Source organism: Lygodium microphyllum, chromosome 9, assembly GCF_053477565.2.
Source record: "Lygodium microphyllum isolate KBCC chromosome 9, Lygodium_microphyllum_v1.1.10, whole genome shotgun sequence".
In the NCBI taxonomy this organism is placed as follows: Eukaryota; Viridiplantae; Streptophyta; class Polypodiopsida; order Schizaeales; family Lygodiaceae; genus Lygodium; species Lygodium microphyllum.
Window position 1 is genome coordinate 143515839 of NC_141143.1, and position 7894 is coordinate 143523732.

The window sequence follows — 7894 nt, forward strand, 5'->3', positions numbered from 1 at the left end:
GATTTTTTTAAATATTGTGTAAGTATCTTTTGTGTTTACATTTGCATGATGCACGAGAACCTGTAGTAAGGCTAGGCACATTCTCCTCAGTGCATTCATAATTTTTGTGTGAACATCGTTTGATTGGTTTGGATATCATGGATTCGACATTGCATTTTATCTCAAATTATGAGTAGATGAGCACGAAGTTCTATTCTAAGGCATATTTTTGTTAGGGGCACATTGCATGGAAGAACAGGTTCATATGAAGAGAATGATCATTTTAAAGACTCCAAAGGTTTGCACACCAATATTGGAGCTTATGAAGAGAGTTTATGGAAGAAACATGAAGAAAATTGTAGTATGGTTGAAACACAAAAGATATGTTCAAGGTTTGGAAGGGTGGAGAGGTGCGAACACCCCATCATGTTTGGTGATTCTATGTTTTATGGAGTTGTAGACATGGTGGCAAAAAAGTCAAATGAGGTAGTCGCTCATGAGCATTGCAAAAATCACAAAGCACGTAATGACTCCATCATTGTGGACATCTACCATGGTCAATATAAGTCTACTCTCGTATGCCCGATTTGTAATAAAGTCTCAGTTACTTTTTGTATTTGTCACTGCCATTGCCATCCACTACTTTTCGAACTCTGACCGTCACAGTATTCACTAGTGATGGAAGTGATGCTCTTGTGCCTTATACTGTTACAATACCCAAGCAAGGCAGGTGTAGAGATCCTGTCATAGCCAATGAAAAGGCTTGTAGTTTGGGTGATGATGAATGGTTCATGTTAAAAGAGCTCTATGGTCATTGCTAGTTCTAGATTCTGGAGGACATCGACACTAACTTTGAGAGACCTCGTTGATGTGTCTAATGACATAAAACAGAGGCTCTTGCTACATCCAAGATATCTTGGAGATAGCTGAATTATTTTGTTAGTGGCTTGAAGTTCAAAGAATTGTTCTGATCCTAGGTTTGATGTTGTGGGGCTGAGTGCTAGCACTCTAGATCTTCTCGAGGAGAACTTCTTACGGTTGATATGAATCTTCAGATGCAAAGAATGTCTCTTCCCAGCAGCTACAGAGAGATATAGATGCTCTTATTAAGAGAGTCGAAAGGTGCTTGGAAGTTGGTGCCAATATGATCATGTTTGAAGCCGATGGAATAAAAAACAAAATAAAAACCATGATTTTTGATGTACTGATTTGAAAGCAATGATGATTGATGCTAGAAGACTCGTAGGGTGACGGTGATGATGAACGGCCTGAGTGGCGACATGGCTGACGTAAACATTGATGTCACGATATTGACAATAATACAAGCTTTTCTTGAGCTTTTCCTGTGGAAAAATCCACAAGGTTTATGTGAATTGTGTGAAGGTGGTGCTATTGATGGAGGATTTTTTAGATTAAAAGACGAGCTGTTGGTTGGTGGAGGGCGTCTGCTCTGGAAAATGTCAATACCTTCTTCATCAAGCATCGGGGAAGTCCTGTGGAAGGTGACAAAGAAGGAAGGAAGTCGAAGAAGAGAGCTGAAGGCAACGATTGAAAGAAGGTGCTGAAGGGACGAACCTGCAGTCCAAGAGGCCACGGTGACGATAGAGGAGAAGGAAAAGACGACGTAGGTGAAGGGAGAAAGTCGACGAGCAAGAGAGGGTGACAAAGAGGAGGTGCAGAAGAACGAGAAGACTAGCGGAAGATGTTGCTGCAACGGCTGGAACAAGACGAAGAAGGTGACAAAGACGTGACAAAAGACGTTGTTGCAATGAGGTGAAGAGGAAGGTGACGCAGAAGCTGAAGAAGGGAAGGAAGTGATGACGAAGCAGCATGCCACAAAGAAGTCTACAATTGTGGGGACTTTGTGAAGAGCAGAGCTAGAAGATATGCGCAACGATAGACTGTAGCAAGCTTGAAGAATTCGTCTCGTTTTTTAATGTCGACCAATGACGTTGAGATTTGTCATGCTATCCAAGGATGACCACCATCAAGGTAGACAATAGTTGCTGATTGAGGAGGCACAATACTGGAGTAAGGAGTGTGACTATCGCCATGGGAATTATCGTGGGGTGATCATATCCTGTTCAGAGGTGGTGATAATAATCAACTACAGCTATAGTAAGAAAGATCTTTGATATTAGCCAAGCTGTTGCTTGAGAGGGTGTGGTTGCTTTAAGACCCATAATCAGTACTTAAAACAAGGGGAGATGGCGATTACGTTTTCAACCGCAAGCATATGAGAAGGGATCTGAGCTTCATGGTCATAAGTATTGTCTTTCCTCTCTATTGTGTCCCTTCTAAACTTTTTCTTGAGGTTCTTAAATTCCATCTCGATTAAGCCCTTTCACTTAGCCTTTTGTTGTAATACTTGAAGGCTCAATTCTTGTGCTCCTCTAGCATCATAAGAAAGCTTCTCCTTCTTTAATCTTCTTGAGCTTAGGTTCATATCGATGATGTTATGTGCTTAAAACTTAAGATTCTTTATGTATTAACATCTTTATTACCCATTTTTATGTTTAACCATGACAATTTATCCTCTCTTGAAGGTATGAATCTTTGAATTTAAAAAAAAAAGAGGTCGAAAGGACAGGATGACTCTGCCTTACTATGCTCTAAATCAAACATCTTCTTTATTATGGTCTTCAACATGTACAACAAGTATACCTTCACGAATTTATCTTGAGTTCTCTTCATCTTGCTTAGCGTCCTTGTGATGAGCGATATTCACAAACCCCGCGCGTATTATTCCATGCGATACCTGGTGAACCTGACGTGAAAGCATTGCTTCTGATCGTCGAGATGGGAGACTCTTTGAATACTCCACCCACTTCATCATCGAGTGCTTCTTCCTTTTTGACCAATGAGATGAAGACTTTATTACAAACTCTTTCTTCAGCCATTATGATGAAGAATCAACAGATGTAGCTATCTATGCATACAACAACAGTTACATCAGCAACAATTGGATCAACAACGAATGTTGTATCAAGAACAAGAGCGTATGCATGGAGTAACCAAAGCAATCAAGGATATGGTTAGTGAGTGCAAATTGTTTGATGGCCAAAATGTTTCAGCCTATCTTAAAGCCTTTGAAAGCCAGATGCACTTTTTTGGAGTTTTGTCCAATTGGAGCAACTATTTTCTACGGCTTGTTACGCTAGCTTTGCGGGTTAGAGTAACTAATTTATTTGTGCAAGATTCAAACTGAAATGTTTTCAAGAAGGTGCTCAAAGATGAACATTTTCTGGAGGATTATGGTATTGCTTCGCAGAAGACATTCAAAGAGTGGGTCTATCAATCCAACAAAGGTCTTGTTGCTTCTAAGTTGTTGCAGGAGTTTGAAGAGCAATACAACCAGTTGGATGCAATTGATTAGAGCCCTAAACTCAAATAAAGTGGAGTTATTTTTGCAGGTGGCTAATCATGCACTTCAAGGTGAGTTGGAAGAGCTTCTTGAAGACCGTGGATAGCCTATGGGATTGAAGACGGATTGGCAAGATGCTTTTGATGTGGTTTCCACATTGACAAAGAGGCAGAGACCGAAGGCTCGCTTACAAAATGACATGTAAACACCTCTAGCGATGTCTTCTTCTAACTCGACTTCTCCTACTTCTCATGTTGCTCTTTCCACTTCTTCTTCTATTTCTCATCTTGTGTCTATGCCTACTTCTATGCCTATGCCTATTTCTACTGCGATTATCAAACCATTTGCCAAATCGACTATCGAAGACATGGTGGAGGAAATTTCAAATAACTTGAAAGATCTTCAAATTAAGACGACCATAAGAGAACAACAACTGCTTAACCCAACCCCAGTTTCTGCCCCAACATCTTCTACTCCTATGAATTCTTTCAAAAATGATCATGTTCGCCATTGTATGTGGTGCGATAGTCTAGATCATGAATGGAAGGACTGCCAAGACTTTAAAGAGGTGAAAAGATTGAAGTTGGTGGTCTCAAAGGACAAGATGATATGTTTTGGAGATACAGAGCAACCAATAAAACCAAATTTTGGTAAAGGAGGTATAAAGAAATTATTGGAGGAATCTCTTTTGCGCTCTTCTTATGTGATGCGAGAGATGGCAAGAGAAGCTGCTATTTATGGTCTTCAATATTTGGAGCAGTTTTGCTGAAGGACAAATCTCCTTTATGGTCCTATGCACTGCACGTAGAAAAGAAAGGTAAAGGTTCATCATCCCAACTTTCAACCATAAGAGATGCAATCAGAGAAGGGGCTAGATGGAATGATCATGTTGATGTATTTTCTATCTATGCTTACATTGCAAAATCTCAAGGATTTAAAGCGCTTGTTGAAGAAAAGTAGAAAAGAGATAATGAGTAGCCTGAAGGATCGAAGAGGGCAACTAGGAGGAGTGATCCAGTTCTTCAGCCTTGTTCTTCAGGTTTGGAGTAGAGTATGGATAACATACAGAAGCCAAAAGTACAAGAAGATCAAAAGGCCCCAAAGACAAAGGATTCGAAGCAGAAAAAACAACCTGGATTCAAGCTGCTATCCGACATCGAGATGACCATGGACTTAAAAAATGTACTTGAGGATCGGATTCTTAATTGCAAAATTGAATTTACTCTTGGAGAAGTCTTGGGGATTGCCAAAAGAGAATTTCATGATGTTATCATCGACATCATTAAAAGAAAATGATAGGTTATTGAAGAGCCAACACAAGATATGATCCATCGAGAGGCTTTAGTTGTTGTCGAGGCTATTCTTTATGGGTTGCAGATTGAGGAAATTGATTCTGATGAGGAGACTATTGAAGAGTCTATAGATGGAGCTCTATATATGCAGTCCAAGAAGTCTCTTCATCCTTTACTTTACCCTGCACAGTATGATGAGAGTGAAGACGCACCTAGATTGCTTCATTGAAGCCATTTTTCTCGTAGCCATTAGGCTCGTGCGACTATAGAGACTGTAGTCAAGCTTGGCGAGACAGAGACTCCTTGTGTTGCTCTTTTGGATCATGGCTTCGAGATTAATGTCATAGTGTGAGGTTTATATGATACTGGTAGATGGCCAGTTAATGTGGATCATGGTTGGCGCATACGTGCGGCCAACAACACTGTAGGAGATTTGTATGCTACATGTCCAAATTTGAAGATTTCTAGTAGAGATGTGGGTGAGTCTTATCATTTCTTTGTGCAAAACTCGTGTTCCTATCCTATTATTTTGGGGCAGCCATTTATTGCTGAATCTCAATGGAGACTAAGGTTCTAGATGATGGGTTTGCCTATGCAGGGATTTGAAGCAAGGATGGAAAGAGAGCTGTCTAGTTCATGACCATTTGTATCAACCATCAGTGAATAAGGATTCTTTGAGGGATTCCTCTCTTCGAGCAGGAGAGTCTGTTTTTTGTTAGGTACCATTGTCTTGCGAGATGATAGTGGTATGAGTCAAGAAAAGCTCTCACCTCCTAGTAGTGGCAATTTTTCCTCATGTATTTATGGTGTATCCACTGAAAGTACTTTGTGTTTTTAGTATATTTCTGATATGCCTAGAGCTGCCATGCAGTATGTAAAAATAAAAGAAAAAGAATTTATGCTTACAGGTGTTTTGCAGGAAGAAGAACGGATAGATGGTCTCTATGATGGCCTTTCATGCTCAGATACCATGGAAGAACTTTCGGTATTGCTAAATGCTAATAATCAAGAGTTGTCATATGTCTTATGGGTCCATTCTCTGATGATGTATTGGGAAATTGTTGATTTCATGCTTCAAAAGAATTTGTGTGCTGAGGATTCTCAGCAAAAATTATTCCTTACTGACATATTTCAGCAAAAAGAGTTGGATGTTACTGTTTATACACAACAAAAAATTGTGTTTATGAGGGTATTTTCATCGAGGGTTGAAATTTGTAGGTTGTAGCAATGAAGCCACAATTCGGTCAAAATATAAGACAATTGACAAGAAGGTTAGACCAATTGTAGGATCACTACCTTTGGACAGTGATGAGATGGTTAGGAGAGTTGCTTTGCAACCTCCTTTACGAGATCCTGCAGGTGTCAGACATAAGTTTTCAACTAAGACATTGAAAGAGATGAAGATTGGGATTGAAGATTTTCTGCTTTCTGAAGAGGTAAGATGTTTTGACGAGATGTTATGCAGACATGGGAAACCTTTTGCCTTTTTCCCACATGAGATTGGATGCGTTGATCCTAGGGTTGTGACATCTATGGTTATTTTTACCATTCCGCATGTCCCTTGGAATCTACGACCTATTCTTGTACCAAGGACTCACTTGCCTAAATTGGTAAAACTTTTGAATGAGCGGACTGGGATGGGGATTCTAGAGCCATCTTCAACTCCATATTCCAACAGATGGTTCATAGTTCCTAAGAAGAATGGGACACTCAGATTCATATATGACTTACAACCAGTAAACAATGTCACTATTTGGAATGTTGGTGCAAGACCTATTGTAGATGTATTTGCTGAGCTTTTGCTGGACGTGCTATCTATTCATATGGTGATCTTTATTTTGGATATGATCAGTTCCATCTTGCCCTTTTTATTCCTGATCTTACCATGTCTTTCATTCACGACTTACCTATCAAGGGTTGATTAGAGAAAGAGAGGGATTATTCTTTAGACGACCATGGATGCAAGTTCCTGTGGTTTCAGATATTAGAGATGTTGAGAGGATTCTTTACAGGTTGGAGGAAGTGAATTTGACCTTGTCAGGGTTGAAGTTTATTTTTGGAGCAAGAGAAGTTTTGATTGTTGGACGACATATGTGTGGATAGTATGGCAGAAAGCCTTCTCCTGCAAAGGTTGATGCCATAGAGGAGATTACAGATACTTGCTCTTCTACTTTGGAGGTTTGCAGGTTTCTTGGAGCTTGTGTGTTTTATCTTATTTGGATTCCACATTTTTCTCATATTGCAGATGATCTCCACCAGTACTTGAGAAAATGGCAATGTTTTTCTAGGGAGATAAAACATACTAAAGCCATGCAAAAACTGAAGAAATTATTGAGAGTTGATCTGACTCTTTGAAAGGTAGATTATGAGTGTGGGAGACCTATTTTTCTTACTGGTGATACTAGTCCTATCAGCATTGGATGGGAATAAGTATGCTATTCGGTTTGGGGTGAAAGTCCTAAACGAGCGGCAATGTAGGTATTCACAGGTTAAGAGAGAGCTCTTGGGAGTGGTCACGACTCTTAAGAATGAGAGGGAGTACTACATTGGTGTTGTTGTCGTAGTCGAGACTGATTGTTTATCTCTTCTAGGTATGATCATGAGTTTAGTTTAAAAGACGAGCTGCCGATTAAAGGAGGGCATGCTACTCTGAAAAACATCAATACCTTCTTCATCAAGTGCCGGAGAAGTCTTGTGGAAGGTGATGAAGAAGGAAGGAAGTCAAAGACGAGAGCTGAAGGCGGCTGATGAAGCAATGATGAACATGCTGAAGGGGCCGACCTGCAGTTCAAGAGGCCACTGCAACGATAGAGGAAAAGGAAAAGACGACGTAGTTGAAGGGAGAAAGTCGATGAACAGAGATGGTGACGAAGAGGAGGCGAAGAAGAACGAGAATGCTGGCGGAAGATGTTGTTGCGACAACACGAACAAGACAAAGAAGGTGAAAAAGATGCGACAGAAAACGTTGTTGCAATGAGCTGAAGAGGAAGGTAATGTAGAAGTTGAAGAAGGGAAGGAAGTGACGATGAAGCAACAAGCCACAAAGAAGTCTACAATTGTGGGGACTTTGTGAAGAGCAGAGCTAGAAGATATGTGCAATGATGGACTTTAGCAAGCTTGAAGAATTTGTCTCCTTTTTTTATATCAACTGATGGGGCTGAGATTTTTCATGCTATCCAGCGACGACTGCCATCAAGGTAGACAATAGTTGCTAATTGAGGAGGCACAATACTGGAGTAAGGAGTGTGACTATCACCAT